At 37.7% G+C, this 18,476-nt stretch overlaps 1 long non-coding RNA gene across 1 annotated transcript; it reads right to left on the minus strand.

Annotated features, from left to right (window-relative positions):
* Window positions 1–3,922: 3,922 nt before the first annotated feature.
* LOC125355582 lies at window positions 3,923–14,145 on the minus strand. The gene is made up of 3 exons (XR_007211689.1): window positions 14,135–14,145; window positions 7,369–7,376; window positions 3,923–4,123 (listed from the first exon to the last, which is right to left on the minus strand). It is a non-coding gene; the product is annotated as an uncharacterized LOC125355582 (long non-coding RNA).
* Window positions 14,146–18,476: the final 4,331 nt, after the last annotated feature.

Raw genomic sequence — 18,476 nt, forward strand, 5'->3', positions numbered from 1 at the left:
AACTGTAGCATACACTGGCCTCAAGCAGTCTTTTGGTTTCACACTTGTCCTGGTGATCATTTTTTGTCAGTGATATGATTCTGTTGTTCTTACTAAGACACAGAGAGAAAGACAGACAGGCGGGGGAGGGCTTAATTCAGACATTTAGACTTCAGGAGGGCAAGCATATCATTTAAAGAAATTTATAATGCATTATGAAGAAATGTTTGACCTAGTCAAAGATTACAAAGAAAAGGAAATAAAAGCCTTTGTATTTTTTGTGTCTGTTTGCAAATATGCTCAGTGATATTGCCTTGATATAAAATAATATAATAAAATCTCTTAGCAGGCTGTCATCTATCAATTTGAATATCCTTCTTGAATAATTAATTCAATGCTAGGCAAGAGCAGTCTTCCCAATTCCAACATAAAGTCCTAAGACACATTCCAACTAATCATAGCAAATAGGTTTCTGAGAATGGGTGGATTCGTTTCCCAAACACTAAACATTTCCTCCATGCCCCCACCCCTACACACACACCCCGCCTTGTTTTTGGTTTGTTTCTGAAACTGAGTACTCTATTGTATCAATTACTCACAGATCAGCCTGCTATATTTAGGAACAAAGCCAGGGCTGAACTTCCCTGAGCTCTGTCGCCTGTGCTTTATGAAGATGAAATCCAGTCCAGGGAAAGCAAGTACTTCAAGTATTTGAAGAATGGGAAGAATCTCACTGTCAGCATAGATTTGCCTTCAAATATATCTCACACTGATCTGTGGACTGTTGTTGTATGCTTTGTTGATCCAGACAGGAGTAATTGTAAAGAGTTTTCAGGATTTCTAAAAAAAATGGTGCCCACCATAGAATCATTTTGCCCATGGTTTAGAGTGAAAACATTGGTCTGAGCATTTGGAGCTCATAGCTGTGGATAAGGTATGCAATTTGCTTAGCACTGAGATCTGTGACATGAAAAGGAAATTACTATAGGGATGAGATGTAGGAAGAAGGATATTATTTGAAAATAAAGAACACACACACACACAAATTTAGCAGCAAGGTTTAATTTCATTCCTCTGGAATTGGGCCTATTGCTGGGCCCATTGTTGCCCCTGAAATCTCCTAGGATTGTACGAGGTGAAGCAGGTGACCACAAAATAGTCTTCTTTCATCTGAGAATGTTATGAAAATATTCTGGGGCCTTAGAAGAATTGCTAGGAGATTAAAATTATTAGAGTGCCATTAATTTTATTCTAATTGGATGTCAAATGCAAGTGAAATAGCCCGCAATTTTTGCCTATCTTTTGGACGTGATATAATTTTTAAGAATGTGGAAATAATCCTGTGCCTGAGACAAAATTTTGCTGTAAAACCATGGCAAATGAAGCGAGGTAAAAATTAGAATTTTTTGCATGTTCAACTTGTATGAAATGTGAAAAAATTGTTGTGTGAATAAGCACACTGAGGGAAGGTAGTCTCATACTTCATGGTAATGGCCTATTCTTTTTTTTTTTTCAAATTTTTATTATCAAACTGATGTACAGAGAGGTTACAGTTTCATACGTTAGGTATTGGATACATTTCTTGTACTGTTTGTTACCTTGTCCCTCATACCCCCCTCCCACCTCCCCCATCCCTTCCCCCCACCCCTGGAGGTGTTCAGTTCACTTACACCAAACAGTTTTTTAAGTATTGCTTTTGTAGTTGTTTATCTTTTTTTACCCTGTGTCTGTCAAATTTGGTATTCCCTTTCAATTTCCTACTTCCAATACCAGTATACACGATTTCCAATATACTCAGATAAGATTAGAGAGATAGTGTAGATACAACCACAGGAAGGTGATACAAGAACATCATCAATAATAGAAGCTACAGATACACATGGGACTTTGAAAGTAGTTACAACTGTGATATAATAATTGTCTCCATAACATGGAGTTCATTTCATTAGCATCATCTTAGGTGTTCATAAGGGTATAGCTATTGGGCCTTGTGATGCTCTGCTATGACTTGCCTAAACCTGTACTAATTATTCCCAATAAGGGAGACCATAGAGTCCATGTTTCTTTGGGTCTGGCTCACTTCACTTAGTATAATTTTTTCCAAGTCCTTCCGTTTCCTTACAAATGGGACAATGTCATTCTTTCTGATAGAGGCATAAAATTCCATTGTGTATATGTACCACATTTTCCTGATCCATTTGTCTACTGAGGGGCATCTGGGTTGGTTCCAGATTCTCGCTATGACAAATTGTGCTGCGATGAACATGGTTGTGCTGGTGGCATTACTGTGATTTTGTTTGTGGTCTTTTGGATAGATACCCCAAAGTGGGGCTGCTGGGTAATAGGGGAGTTCTATATTTAGCCTGCTGAGGAATCTCCATACTGCTTGCCAGAGTGGCTGAATCAGTTTACATTCCCACCAACAATGAAGTCGGGTTCCCTTTTGGCCACATCCCCTCCAACAATTGTTATTGTTAGTTTTCTTGATATATGACATTCTTACTGGGGTGAGATGGAATCTCAATGTTGTTTTGATTTGCATTTCTTTTATGGCCAGTGATGTAGAGCATTTTTTCATATGTCTCTTGGCCATTCTCATTTCCTCATCAGAGAAGTCTCTTTGTAAGTCTTTAGCCCACTTGATGAGGGGGTGCTATCGGTTCTTTGCGGTTTTGTTTTGGAAGAAGGTATTTTTTTTAGTTCTGCATATATTTTAGAGATGAGGGGTAATGGCCTATTCTTAAATTTATTAAAAATAAGAATAGTGGGATGAATACAACCAAAGTAAATGATATGCATATATGAAGATGTCATAATTAAAACTAGTAAAAAAAAGAAGCTAATAAAATGAATGAATGAATAACTAAATCTACATCTCAAGAGAGTGTCTAGATACTGAGTTTTGAGAGTACTGAGGATTGGGAGTAAACAGTCTATGATCGTATTGAATTCACATTAGATATGGAAGAATTGGCTGTGATTTTTAAAAATAGCATCTATAAGCACTGTTAAAAGAAAAATCAGGGGTCAGTATAGGGTTTCTAGGAAGCTGATTCAGATCCAGGTGTAAGTCAGGAAGTGCATTCTGAAGAAGAGGAAGCGAGTCAGTGTGAGTAAGAGGGGTCAAGGGAAGCCAACAGCAGAAGGTGATGGGATTGAGCTGGTCCTTGTTAGATTCCTTTGCATGTATCCCATGGCTTCCAGGTGTGTGCTTGTGAAGTCGATGAGTTTCCATCTGCGAGAGGTCTAGACATCTGATAATTGTGGGACACTGATGGAAGGGGTTATAGAACAGCAAGACATTGTGATTCTACTTCAAGCTTGGAAAAGTATTGAAACAGAAATGATTATTACTATTGGTTTTGAGATTTTAATTGGGTTTATTCTCTTTTTAAAATTAATTTATGGGTTTATTCATTTTATTTATTTTTCTATATTTCTTTTTTTCCTTTTTAAAATTATCTTTAAGTAGTTATACAAAACAGTTTTAACATAAAGCTCCCCTATGACCCAGAAACCTTACTTTTGGGCATTTACCCAAAGGATTACTAGCAAAACCATACTAAAGCTACCAGCACAGCTATGTTCATCACAGCACAATTTACCATTGCTAAAATATGAAGACAACCCAGATAGATGCCCGTTAGTAGATGAATGGATCAAGAAAATGTGGTACATATACACAATGGAATTCTATACTTCCATCAGAGAGAATAGCTTTGCCCCATTCATTAGAAAATGGAAAGACCTGAAAAAATCATATTGAGTAAAGTGAGACACATGCAAAGAAACATACACTCTTTGGTTTCTCTCATCATAGTTAGTACATGTCTAGGATAGTCCTAGCAGAAGATCACAATAGCTCAATAGCTAGTACATATGGACACAGAGAATGATGCTAAGTGAAATGAGCTCCAACTTATAGAAATTAGTGGATTATCATTGTTGTTGTTATTTTCAATGTACCATGTGAAATTATACCATTTTCTTTTTTCTTTCTTCCCCATGGTTTTACCCCTGATGTCACTGTATCTGGTTTTGGTACCTTGGTTATTGTATGAACATTTATAAGAACTAGGGAAAGGAAGGGGAACATCAAAATGCAGAGACAAAGGGTAAAAGGTGAACCAATGCAACAGCAATACTTACAAAACTATATGCTGTACACCAACGGTACAACTTGTAGGGTAGGGCATTAAGGAGGAGAGAAAATGGGAGAAAAGTGAAGGAGGAAATAACAAGTTTGATAAGAAATGTACTCACTGCCTTACATATGAAACTGTAACCCATCTGTACGTCACTTTGACAATAAATAAATAAATAGTAATTTTTAAATGAGTTTTAAAAGCCTGTTTATGTATACTATATATTGACTGATGTCACACATTTGAACATTTTCTTTATGTTTGTCTGTTTTTTCATGAAATAGGTATGGACTGATTTGGAACTATTAAAAATTCTTATTATAAAATGGGATTTAGAGGACTTCCGGGAAGACGGTGGAGGAGCAGCAGAGCCCTAGCTGAGCTCCCTCTGACATCACAGTTTTCCCACTCCAGGGAAACTTTTACTCCTAGAAAGACAGCTCAACTAAGTTATAACAGTACAGGAGTTCTGGCCAGAAAGGAAAAATCGATTTTCCTGGCCTGAAAACACAGATTTGAGCTCCGGGCGACGACCCACCGCCATACCAGTGCTGGCGCCAGCACAGCGCCCCACACTCCGCACACCTAAAGAACACAGCGGCGACCAGGGAGAAATCCTCCAGACGGCAGCAGACACACGCGGATCGCAGGCTGAGCACAGACAGGCAGAAATCACAGAGAAAGTGTGAGTACCTCACAAAAGACATTCTCACTCGTGCCCACAGAGCAGCTCCTTCAATGTAGCCCTACCCCCACTGCCAGAGCAAAGAGCCATCTTTGACACCGGCATAGGGTCAGACCAGACTGGAACTAAAGTGGGCCTGGGGAAAGCGAGGACAAAGGAGCCATCTTTGGAAAGGGCAAGAGGGACTGACCAGTGAGAGCCAGCTCCACCCAGGAGAATGCCCCCTGCCCAGGGAGGAGGCTCATCCTGGGCTGCAGCTCACACACTCCTGTGAACTCAGCCAGAGGTGCCCCGCCCTGCCAGCTGGAATCTCTAAATTGAAACCTAAAGCGGCGAGCAGCTACTGGTGGCATGGAACAACCAGACAGGAGAACAAAGAGTTCCCAAGACAAATAAATGGTCCCGTCACAGAAGAAGCCCAATTCCCAGCATGAAACAGAGCTGAATTCCATAGCCAGCTCCGCCCAGGAGGCCGATCTGCCCAGGAGGAAGGAAACTCCCCCAGGCAAGTGACTCTCGCCAGGAAAACCAGGCCATAGCTGCCCCACCCTGCTGAGTCCACAGCCTATTCAAAGCCAGGCGTTAAAGGCAGTGGCCCCACAGCAGACAAGAGGAGCCACAGTTCCCAAGACTGTTCAAGCCCCCATCTACAGTGGACGCCCAAGGCCTACCTGCAAGCTGTGTGAACCACAGAGCCCCAGGATTATACCAACAGAGGAGGAGGGTCAGAGTAGACCCACTTCCTGCAAACTGACAAAAAGTCAAAACAGTGAAGCAGCAAAATAGACCACAGACCATTGAATGGAAACCAGAGACTGTAGAAAGCCCACCCAAAGAAGGAGGACTCCATTTTCTTTTCAAAACATTTTTAAGCGTTTTTTTTTTTTCATTTCTGAAAGGTCAATGGTTTTTTGTTTTACATTTTTACATGTTTGTTTTATCAAGTTTTTTGTGGTTGTTCATTTTTCTGTTTTTTTTCTTTTTTTAATAACTTTTCTGTTTTGTGCATTTGTCTTCCACTATTTTTTCTTTATCTCTCTTTTCACATTCTCTTTCTTTAAAAATTTACTTTCCTATGAATAACACCTCCACTCTTTTCTGCTAACACTCCATTGTCTATCATTTTAACCTTGCTCTTTCTACTGATTCTACTCTTCTCCACATTTCCACGTCACTGAAACTAAACCAAATCATCACCGCCCCCCACCCATATTCTATTCTCCTTACTACCTCTAACTTACCCTCCTGACTTACTTCCAGGACCTCCAGATTTCATTGACCCCTAGTTATTGGATAGAGGGTATCCCTGCTCAATCAGAGTGAATCAAAGTGGTTCAAAGACAAAGCCAGCCAGTCCAAAAAGAATTTAATATAAGAACAAAAATTGCTCATACGGTTGTAACAGTAAATAAGTAACTACTGAATACAGGGCTCAGGATTGGTTGTTATATCAAAATTTTATTCTTTAGGAACACCAAATCTAATTTCATACACAGGTATACAAGGTATCTGTATATAATTCTGAACTTCTAAGATTTACACAACAGTGCTTGGTAAGGTCTGCATTGGGTCTTAAATGGTGCTCACAAGTGCTTATAGATTAGCATTCCCAATCCAAATGGGCAGAAGAAACACAAGAAAGATGGCAAACAATGGAGTCTCATCTCCCATTCAAAACAAGCAGGAAGCAGGTCAGTCAATCAAAGACATAGAAGAGAACCCTCAAAATGCTCTACAAAGTCTACTGATAAAAATGATAAATGAAAAATTTGAATCTCTTCAGTCAACTATTCTAGAGCGTGAAGAGGCAAAGCAAAAATTAATGGAGAATCTCATGGCCTCCACAAATAGAAACATAATTGATCTTCAAGAGTCAAACGAAAAGATAGTTACCCAGCTAAAAGTTTTGAGAGACAGCACTCAAAGCCAAATTAATGAAGTTAATGAAGTAAAGAAGTCCATGCAGGATGTAAGAGATAAGTATAGCAAGGACACGGAAATCATCAGGAAAGTCCAGTCAGAAGGAAAAGAGATTAAAAATCAAGTAGCTAGCCTACAGTCCCGACTAACTGTAGCAGAGGATCGAATCTCAGGAGATGAAGATTCCCTAGAATCTATGGAGAAAGATAAAAAATCAATATAAAAACCAATCCAATCAACAGAACAGATCACTCCAGGAGCTCCAAGACACAATCAGGAAGCCCAATTTAAGGATAATAGGTATTGAGGAAAACCTGGAAAAAGAAGTTAATGGAATAGGCAACCTATTTAACAGACTATTAGCCGAGAACTTCCCAAATATGCAGAAGGATAGGCCTACACAGATACAAGAAGCATTTAGAAACCCAAGCCGACCAGACCAGAATAGGACATCCCACCAGCACATTGTGATCAAAATAGGATCAATAGAGTCCAAGGAAAGAATACTTAGGGAGAAGAAAACAATCACATATAAAGGAAAAGCAATCAGAATTACTCCAGACTTCTCAGCAGAGATCATGAAAGCAAGGAGAGCCAGGAATGAGGTATACAAAACACTAAATACAAATAACTCCCAACCAAGAATACTGTATCCAGCTAAACTCTCATTCACAGCCAAAGGTCAAATAAAAGTCTTCCACAGTAAGGAAAAACTGATTCAATGTATCTCCACCAAACCAGCTTTAAAGAGAACCCTCAAATATGTACTATACAGGGAAAATAATGAAGGTCCCAATACAGACAGAGAAATGAACCCTAAATAGAAAACCAGAATATTAGATCAAGAAATGGGAAGACACAGCTTTTAACAAGATAGATATAATGAAAGGAACAAACGATCATCTCTCAATCCTAATTTTCAACATTAATGAACTTAATTCTCCAATCAAATGACATAGGCTCATAAGTTGGATCAAAAATCAAGATCCATCTTTCTGCTGCCTCCAAGAGACACATCTATCCAGCAAAAGTAAACAACTTCTAAAAGTGAAAGGCTGGAATCAAATCAATCTATCAAGCAAATGGCCCTCATAATCAGTCTGGCGTTGCAATCCTAGTATCAGATAAAATTGACTTCAAATTAAAAATGGCAAGAAGAGACAAAGAAGGTTATACATTCTAATAAAGGGATCTCTCCTTCAGGAAGATATAACCATCCTAAATATCTACACACCAAATACAGGAGCACCCAACGTCATCAAACAAACACTACTGACTCTAAAAACACTCATAGACCCAAAAACATTGATAGTTGGGGACTTTAACACTCCACTATCACCTTTGGACAGATCAACATGCCAAAAACTGAATAAAAAAACCCACAGAACTAAACAACTGCATAGACAAACTAGATTTAACCAATATCTACAGAATAGGCCATCCAGCAACAACTGAATACACATTATTTTCAGCAGCACATGGAACATTCTTCAAAATAGATCACATCTTAGGCCACAAAGAAAATCTGTACAAATTCAGAAGTACCAAAACCATTCCCTGCATTCTCTCAGACCACAATGGAATAAAATTAGAGCTCAACTCAAACAGCCACCACAGAAAATCCTACAATACGTGGAGACTAAACAATACACTGCTGAGCCATCAGTGGGTCATTGAAGAAATTAGAATGGAAATTCAAATGTTTATGGAATTCAACCAAGATGAGTACACAAAGTACCAGCTCCTTTGGGACACAGCAAAGGCAGTACTCAGAGGAAAATTTATGTCTCTGAACGCCTACACCAACAAACTGGAGAAACAGCAACTCAACAACTTAAGGAAGCACCATAATGTCCTTGAAAGAGAACAACAAGCCAAACCCCAAGTCGATTGACAGAAGCAAATAATTAAAATAAAATCATAATTAAATCAATTAGAGAAAAAAAAAACCATCGAAAGAATCAACAAAACAGAGTTGGTTCGTTGAAAAAATTAACAAGATAGACAGACCCCTAGCAAACCTGACCAAAAAACTAAAGCAGCAAACCCAGATAAACAAGATCAGAGATGAAACAGGTAACATCACCACAGAAATAACCAAAATTCAGAACACAATAAAGGACTATTTTGCAAACCTTTATGCCAACAAATTTGAGAACTTGGAAGAAATGTATGATTTCCTAGAAAAAATTGATATCCCCAAACTCAACCATGAAGATTTAAACCTTCTGAATAGACCCATGCCCAGTATTGAAATAGAAATGGCAATAAGTGATCTCCCACCCAAGAAAAGCCCAGGTCCAGACGGATTCAGAGCAGAATTCTACAAGGCCTACAAAATAGAACTCACGCCAATATTTCTCAAACTCTTCTATGAAATTGAAAGAGAAAATTCACTACCAGACACATCCTATGAAGCCAGTATAACCCTCATCCCAAAACCAGGCAAGGACTCATCACAGAAAGAGAACTATAGACCGATTTCCCTGATGAACATAGATGCAAAAATTCTCAACAAAATTCTGCCAGTCAACTTCAACAGGTCATCAAAAAAATCATACACCATGATGAAACTGGATTCATCCCAGGGATGCAAAGTTGGTTCAATATACCCAAGTCAATTAATGTAATCCACCACATCAACTGGAGCAAGGTATAGAACCACATGGTTATATCTCTGGTTGCGGAAAAGGCATTCCATAAAATCCAGCACCCATTTATGCTAAAAGCCCTGGAAAAACAAAGGTTCCAGGGAATACTCCTGAATATAATAAAGGCAGTCTATGACAAACCAACAGCAAGTATTATTCTAAATGGTGAAAAACTAAAGCCATTCACTTTAAAATCAGGAACAAGACAGGGATGTCGACTCTCTCCCCTTCTCTTCAACATAGTACTAGAATTCCTAGCCAGAGCAATTAGGCAAGAAGAAAATATAAAGGGGACCCAAATAGGAAAAGATGAAGTTAACATTTCTCTCTTCACAGATGACATGATCCTATACCTAAAGAACCCCACTGACTCTCCTCCCAAGCTACCAGAGCTGATCCAAAACTTTGGCAAAGTTGCAGGATATAAAATAAGCCCTCAAAAACCAATGGCCTTTCTATATGCTAATGACCCAAATGCTGAGGCTGAAATCAGGAAAGCAACTGCTTTTGCAATTGCCTCAAAAAACATAAAATAACATGGAATAACCTTAACAAAAGAAGTGAAAGACCTCTATGATGAGAACTTTAAAAACATGAAAAATGAAATTAAGGCAGAACTAAGGAAATGAAGAAACCTTCCATGTTCCTGGATTGGGAGGATTAATATAATCAAAATGGCAATATTGCCATAGGCTGTCTAAAAATTCAATGCAATACCTATTAATAACCCAACACAATTTATTAAGGAAATAGAGGAAGCAATCCAGAAATTTATATGGAACAATAAAAGACGCAGAATAGCAAAAACAAACCTAAACAGAAAGAACAGTGCTGGAGGAATTACAATACCCAACTTCAAGCTGTATTATAAAGCTATAGTAATAAAAACAGCTTGGTAATGGCACCGGAACAGGCCTGATGACCAATGGAACAGAATTGAAGACCCAGAAATGAACCCACAGAAATATGCCTACTTAATCTTTGATAAAGGACCTAAAAAAAAAAATAGGATGGCAGAAAGATAGCCTCTTTAACAAATGGTGCTGGCAAAACTGGTTCAACACATGCAACAAACTAAAACTAGATCCTTCTATATCACCCTGCACCAAAATCAATTCCAAATGGATCCTGAAAACACTAAAGGAAGGAGTAGGAGAAACACTTGGGCTCCTTGGCAGAGGACGGAACTTCCTAAACAAAGACCCAGAAAGGCTACAAATCAAAGAAAGGTTGGACAAATGGGACTGCATCAAACTGCTGAGCTTCTGCAGGGCAAAGGACATAGCTCGCGAGATAAACAGAAAGTCCACAGATTGGGAAAAGATCTTTACCGGCCATACAACGGACAAAGGCCTCATATCTAAAATATATGCAGAACTGAACAGATTATGTTCCTCCAAAACAAAACCGCGAAGAACCAATAGCCCCATCAAAAAGTGGGCTAAAGACTTAAAAAGAGACTTCTCTGATGAGGAAATGAGAATGGCCAAGAGACATATGAAAAAGTGCTCTACATCACAGGCCGTAAAAGAAATGTAAATCAAAACAACATTGAGATTCCACCTCACCCCAGTAAGAATGTCCTTTATCAAGAAAACTAACAATAATTAATGTTGGAGGGGATGTGGCCAAAAGGGAACCCTACTTCATTGTTGGTGGGAATGTAAACTGGTTCAGTCACTCTGGCAAGCGGTATGGAGATTCCTCAGAAGGCTAAACATGGAATTCCCCTATGACCCAGCAGCCCCACTTTTAGGCATCTACCCAAAACACCACAAACAAAATCACACTAAAGTCACCAGCACAACAATGTTCATCGCGGCACAACTTGTCATAGCTAGGATCTGGAACCAACCCAGATGCCCCTCAGTAGACAAATGGATCAGGAAAATGTGGTACATATACACAATGGAACTTTATGCCTCTATCAGAACAAATGGCATTGCCCCATTCATAAGGAAATGGACAGAATTGGAAAAAATTATTCTAAGTGAAGTGAGCCAGACCCAAAGAAATATGGACTCAAAGGTCTCCCTCATAGGGAATACTTAGCACAGGTTTAGGCTAGTCAAAGCAGAAGATCACAAGAGCCCAGTAGCTATACCCTTATGAACACATAAGATGATGCTAAGTGAAATGAACTCCATGTTATGGAAATGACTGTTATATCACTGTTGTAATTACTTTCAACATGCAATGTGAAACTGTAGCTTCTATTATTGATGATCCTCTTGTATGCCCTTCCTTTGGCCGTACCTTCACTATCTCTGTATCTTATCTGAGTACATTGGAAACCGTTTATACAGGTATTAGAACTAGGAAACTGTAAGGGAATACCAAAATCGAGAGACACAGGGTAAAAAAGACAAATGATTACAAAAGCAATACTTGCAAAACTTTTTAGTGTAAATCTACTGAACAACTCATAGGGGGAAAAGGAAATGGGGAGGGGGCAAGGGGAATGAGGGAGGAGGTAACAAAGAGTACAAGAAATGTATCCAATGCCTATAGTATTTAACTGTAACCGCTCTGTATATCAGTTTGACAATAAAATAAAATGGGATTTATTCTCGCTAATGAGCAAATTCTGATTTTTTTCTAGGATTTTTTATGTAGATTCAACCCAATTTATATACATTTTCCTTGCTTATCTATGAAGAGAAAGATTATTAACTCCAACAAGTGACCACACTGCCAAATCAATTGCTCAGTCCCTGCAGTCTGCATATGTATAAATCATGTTAGTGGCCTCCTCATTCTAGCATGAGTTTCTGGGTCTCTAAGAGTATACAAGCAGTACACAAGATAGAAATGAAATACAAATATTTATATCAAATATATATCCTCCTATCCAGGAAAAAAATATCTATGAATATGTCTGAAATTCAGAAGATACAGAACATATGGTGTCTGAGGCTACATTTTAGGCAGGATGGCTAAGAATATTTTATTTTTTGATAGACTTTGGGTTAGAAGGGAGAGAAGAGAGAAAGGTGGTTTTTGAGGTAAAGCCTAGAACCCTGAGATGGGCGCATGTGGACATGTTCAAGTCAGCACAGAGGCCAGAGGGGGAAGTTGAGTGATGGGACACCAGAACCCTAGTGATTTCCATCGGCACTGTCAGCAACCTTAGTGAAGTGAAGTAAATCTAGCATCGAAATTGAGAGGCCCTATCATTTTCTGTTATGTTTCTTTATAGATTTAAATATGAACATGATGCCTGGGAAGGAATGGATGCGCAGAGTTAATATAAGCTTCCATCTTTGCATCCTGCTAGATATTAATTTACATTTTAGAAACATCTTTAAAGCTTTTCAGAGTTCTATATTAATACTTGTATTTTATTTTACTTCCTTGACAAATGACAAAAAGGCATCTGTGTGATTTATGATTGTGATCCCTATTGGCCTCATAATATATCTTTTTTAAAGAATTGCTTGTTCATATATCAAGAAAACTAATAATAACAATTGTTGGAGGAGATGTGGCTAAAAGGGAACCCTACTTCATTGTTGGTGGGAATGTAAACTGGTTCAGCCACTCTGGCAAGCAGTATGGAGATTCCTCAGAAGGCTCAATATAGAACTCCCCTATGACCCAGCAGCCCCACTGTTGGGTATCTATCCAAAAGCCCACAAACAAAATCACAATAATGCCACCAGCACAACAATGTTCATCGCAGCACAATTTGTCATAGCGAGAATCTGGAACCAACCCAGATGCCCCTCCATAGATGAATGGATCAGGAAAATGTGGTACATATACACAATGGAATTTTATGCCTCTATCAGAAAGAATGACATTGTCCCATTTGTAAGGAAATGGAAGGACTTGGAAAAAGTTATACTAAGTGAAGTGAGCCAGACCCAAAGAAACATGGACTCTATGGCCTCCCTTATTGGGAATAATTAGTACACGTTTAGGCAAGCCATAGCAGAGCATCACAAGGCCCAATAGCTATACACTTAGGAACACATAAGATGATGCTAAGTGAAATGAACTCCATGTTATGGAAACAATTGATATATCACAGTTGTAACTACTTTAAACGTCCTATGTGTATGTGTAGTTTCTATTATTGATGATGTTCTTGTATCACCTTCCTATGGTTGTACCTACACTATCTCTGTAATCTTATCTGAGTATATTGGAAACCGTGTTTACTGGTATTGGAAGTAGGAAATTCAAAGGGAATACCAAATTTGAGAGACACAGGGTAAAAAAAGAGAAATAACTACAAAAGCAATACTTGCTAACTGTTTGGTGTAAGTGAACTGAACACCTGGCGGGGGGGGGGGGAGGGAAAGGGGGGAGGGAGGGGGGCATGAGGGACAAGGCAACAAACAGTACAAGAAATGTATCCAATGCCCAACGTATGATACTGTAACCTCTCTGTACATCAGTTTGATAATAAAAATTTGAGGAAAAAAAATAAAAATAAAGAATTGCTTGATATCTCTAACTATTCTGGGGGTTGAATTCAGGGCCAGAGTCAAATATTCTATTACCTGCTGCATTGTTTGTATTTTTGTTGTTGTTTCTGTTGCTGCTGAGATAGAATCTCAATACCTTTACCCAGATTAGCTTTCAACTCAGGGCCCTCTACCTTTGAGTAGCTGGGATTACAGGCCGATGCCACCTTACCTTACCAGCCAAACACATAGCTTTAAGATATGAATAATTTAATTAGTAGAGGTTACATTCAGTTTTGGAAAAAAAAAACCCAACCCATTTAATGGTCTTGTAAAAAGTACTGTGAGATAAATTGAGGAAGAAAGGGAAAAATAAAACCTATGTCAAAACTGGCTGGCTGACCACATGATGGAGGCATCTCAGACAGACAGCATAATGGAGGCATCTCAGATAGCATGATGGAGGCATCTCAGAGATAACAAGAAGACATGCTAGGCTGGTGACATCCCCTCATTTACGGCATGGTGGAGAGCACTTTCTTCCTGGCTTTCTTCACTTGGATATATTTCACTCAAGATGCAGAATAAAAATAAACATGTATTTTAAGGAGCACTGTGTGCTAGCCTTATTGTCTGCAACTACACTTTGTGCCTTGAGACTTTCTATAAATTGTTCCCTTTATTCTGAATGTGTACTCCATTTCTTTCCTTGTGTCAATGAATCTCCTGAGTTATCATTTGCTCTGAGAAGCAGCACCTGTCTCCAAGGCTACTTTAGGTCTGCCATGTTTTAAGGCTCTTAGCCTTTAATTTCTACAAGAAAGTTTTCAATAGTCCTATTACTTAATAGAAATTAGGACATTCTTGTCCCATTTTGGTCTTCCTTGTGGAAAGGTGATGTCTGAAGGAGAAGAAATGGGTTGCTCTTGATACCTATCTGCCCGTCTCCAGTGTCTGGTGGGTGTGGGAAACATAGAATGCAGTGAGATTCACAGGCACTAAATGTTCTTGTATAAATAAATAAATTTCAGTGAGAATTATATAAAAGAGTCAGACTCAGCTCCTCTTGTAGAATCTCAAAGAGGAGATCCAGAACAAGATTATCTAGAAATATAGCAGTCATAAATAAGAAAAAAACAAGTTAATTCTCTACCCACTGAAGTACTTACTTAATTATCTTATGTATCTTATTAATACTATTTAATAGAAATGTATTGGCTTAGCTCACCTCCCAGAAATAAGGAAAATCTGTCATGTATTAGCTTCTGATGCCAACTATGTGTCTCTTTTACAGAGTGTATAATTCTTTAATTTTTTTTAGATTGGTTCAGCAAAGAGTTACAGCAAATTACAGAATTTTGCTACAATTACCAAACACTGCATAATTTCTGTCTAATTATACAGAACTAATGTGCAACCTCCCTGTATTAATAATAAAGCAATTAACCCAAAATATCAAACTGGTGTGAGTTTCTTCACTATTTTCTCATTACCACAGTCTGTTCCCACTTTGGAACAATGAACATTGTACTTTATAAACCTTCGCTTCACATTCAGTTTAGTTTTACATCATAATAGCCTTTGGCACTCATCTTCTTCAATTATCTCACCTTTATTCCATGCCCAAGTTTTATGTGTGTGAGAGGTGGGAAAGGTAATGAATGCTCTTGGACTTCTTTAGAAACCGGATGAATTTATGGACACATAGCAAAGTGAAGGTACATAATATTACATTATCATGGCCCTCTGAATTTGCTTTTCTTCCTATTTTTTAAATACCAATAGATTATTATAAGAGACACTTCCATTGTGTCTGACACTTCTGATGTTATGGTGTCAATGGAAGTACGTGTGAAAACCATTACCTTGTCAATTTTGTGATGTCAATGGCAACTTGATGTCAATGAAAATGTATAAGGTTCTTCCATTAATGGTGGAACAGCTTCTCTAGTATTTTTCATATATCAGAAGACACTAGTCTGTAAAAGAGACTAACTACCTGAAATTGCTGCCTGCATTTCTTGAAATTAAAGCTGCCTACTGGGTTACTATTTCTTCTTCCAGCTTAGCATTAGCAAAAATATATGGGACACAAATAAAATAATAAGCAGTTACTTTTGCTGCTAAGAATGTAAATGGTTTGTAATTTTGAACTTTTTAGAATTCGCATGGCTGGTACACATCACAGGCATATATTGTGGTTTATAAAGGGAAATAATGAAGAGAAATTTACTTGTAGACAGTATGTTGTGTTAAACATGCACTATGAAATGCACAAAAGCAGGGAGGTCACTGGAGGCAATTACTTTACCTAAATTATGCCTATCAAAAACAACCATGTCCCTGTTGTGATATTGAACTCTTTCATGTAGTGATTTCCTAGGAAGAGAGTAATCATGGTGTATCACTAATCTTAGATAAATAACACTTAGGTCCTCATGTAATAAAATAAGTATGGATTGCGTTGTGCTTGCACACAGTTTGTTTCCTACCCCTGTGTGCACTGTGGCTTAACAAAGCTCACTTACTTTGTTTATGAATCTTTAGATTTGCTTTGGTGTTATGGAGAAATTATGAAAATAGTTGAATACATATTTATTTTTTCCATGAAAAGCCTCTCTCTCACACTCTTCCTTTTCTTTCTCCCTGAAATGCATTTGCATCATTTGTTTTGAATTCTAGTCATTGGAAATGATAGAAGTTGCAACAGTACATATTAAATATTAAGAGCCATTATTTGCCATTTTCAGTGATTCGGTAATTAGTTCATATGCAACCCTTGGAAATTTGGAACATAAATCTAGAAATATATTTAGTAGGATTTGTGTGTGTGTGTGTGTGTGTGTGTGTGTGTGTATTCAAGGAGGAACAGAAATAAATGTATAGGTAGATAACAATTCCAAGGAAGATATACTTAATTTTATTTTGACTTGATGCATTCTGGAGTCTTTAGAAACCTTATAGAGAAGAGTGTGTAGAATGGATTGAGTTGGTGAAGTAAATCAACATATAATAATAAAATACTATCAACAAATGTAATTATAAATATATAGGTATTGTAAGTATTCATGTGTAAGTGAAATCAAATGATGGTTATGTGAATACCTATTTTGACACATCAATCTATATATCCATATCTATCTGTAGCTATACATTATTTCTTTCCATCATCTATATCATATACCTTTGAGTGTTTGTACATTTATACCTATACATGTGTACATATAAGCACATAAATGTGATTGGTTTTGACCTAAAACCATAAAACACAACTTGATTTTGATTTGTGATCTAAATATTTTATTTATCTGATCTAAGTATGATTTTCCCTTAATCTCCTGATAATCATAGTTTTTAGTATCTCAATGTGGATAAAACTGACCAAGATATAAAAAACATTTACACTTAAAAATTCATTTTCTACTTGTAAGCAATTAGCTTGAGAAGGAAAAAAAGGATAGTAAGTCACACTCATTGTGAAACAGGCAGGGTTTTAAAAATCATATAATATGCATACATATATAAACTTTATATATATAGAGAGAGAGACAGAAGAGAGAGAGAACTATTAAAAGAAAATTGGGGAGAAAACAAGAAATGTTGTTACTCGGAGGAAACAAGATTGAATAGTGGACTGGAGGGTCTGCTCTCTACTGTGAGTCTTGGTCCCCTTCAACTCTATTTTTTTCCACTTGGGAATTGGAAAAGGAAAATATCACTGAAAATTGATGTTCTCCTAACTTTCTTAACATTTTCCACTGGGAATCAGCCACATCCCTAGTTCCCTAGTTAGCTTGAGTCACATGCTGGTAGTCTATCTTCCACCCTACCTTGAATCTAAGATGCTCCAGGAAATTCAGAGAGTATTTTCATTTTAAAGACTATAGTGACATACACAGAAAGGAAAACATTTGTTCCATGTAAATTTGAATCCAACTACTAGGGCTGGGACATATAACTAAATCTCCAGATCATAGCTTGACTTTTCATAGGAAGGGAGATTAGCTTTCTCTGCCTAGCCTGCTCTGCTTGGATAAAGCTTGGTGACTTTTGCAGCGTTAACACTTCAAGTGCTTGCCTTCGTCTTTCTGTTGGGTTGTTGTCAAAGGCAGAGATGCGAGACAATGCATTATGAGCTGTGAGTTGGCTTCCTCTGCTACTGGCAAGCATTAAACCTCAGGTGAAGGTCTGTGTGCACAAAGAACATACCATTCTACAGAGTCACATTTAAACAAAGCAGGTCACAGAATCCAAAATTCCTATCAGGTACAAAAGAACTGTTTAAAAATACCTTGTTGTCATCCAGTCCCTAAAAATGATTAGCAACAAATGACTAGCAAACATTTTATAAAGGCACCAATAGACTGATGCACTAGTAATTGAGGCCCAAGGATTTTTTTTATTCTTTTCATATTTAGCTGTGTATCAAGTACTTTTGATACATACATATTTGTTTTCAAGCACCATTTAGAAAATATTAAGAGATGCTGCATCCACAGAAAATTTAAGCCACTTATTTTGTTTCCAATTAACGAAAGTATTTCAAAGGCGGTGAAAGCTGATTAAAAAAATCTGCCACACAGCCACTTTATAATACACAATAATTTATCTCAAATGAAATTCAAAATTTAAAAATAGACTCTGTTTGCCAGGCATATAATAGTGAATACCTCCTTGATTTTGC

This window comes from Perognathus longimembris, chromosome 7, assembly GCF_023159225.1.
Source record: "Perognathus longimembris pacificus isolate PPM17 chromosome 7, ASM2315922v1, whole genome shotgun sequence".
NCBI classification, from domain to species: Eukaryota; Metazoa; Chordata; class Mammalia; order Rodentia; family Heteromyidae; genus Perognathus; species Perognathus longimembris.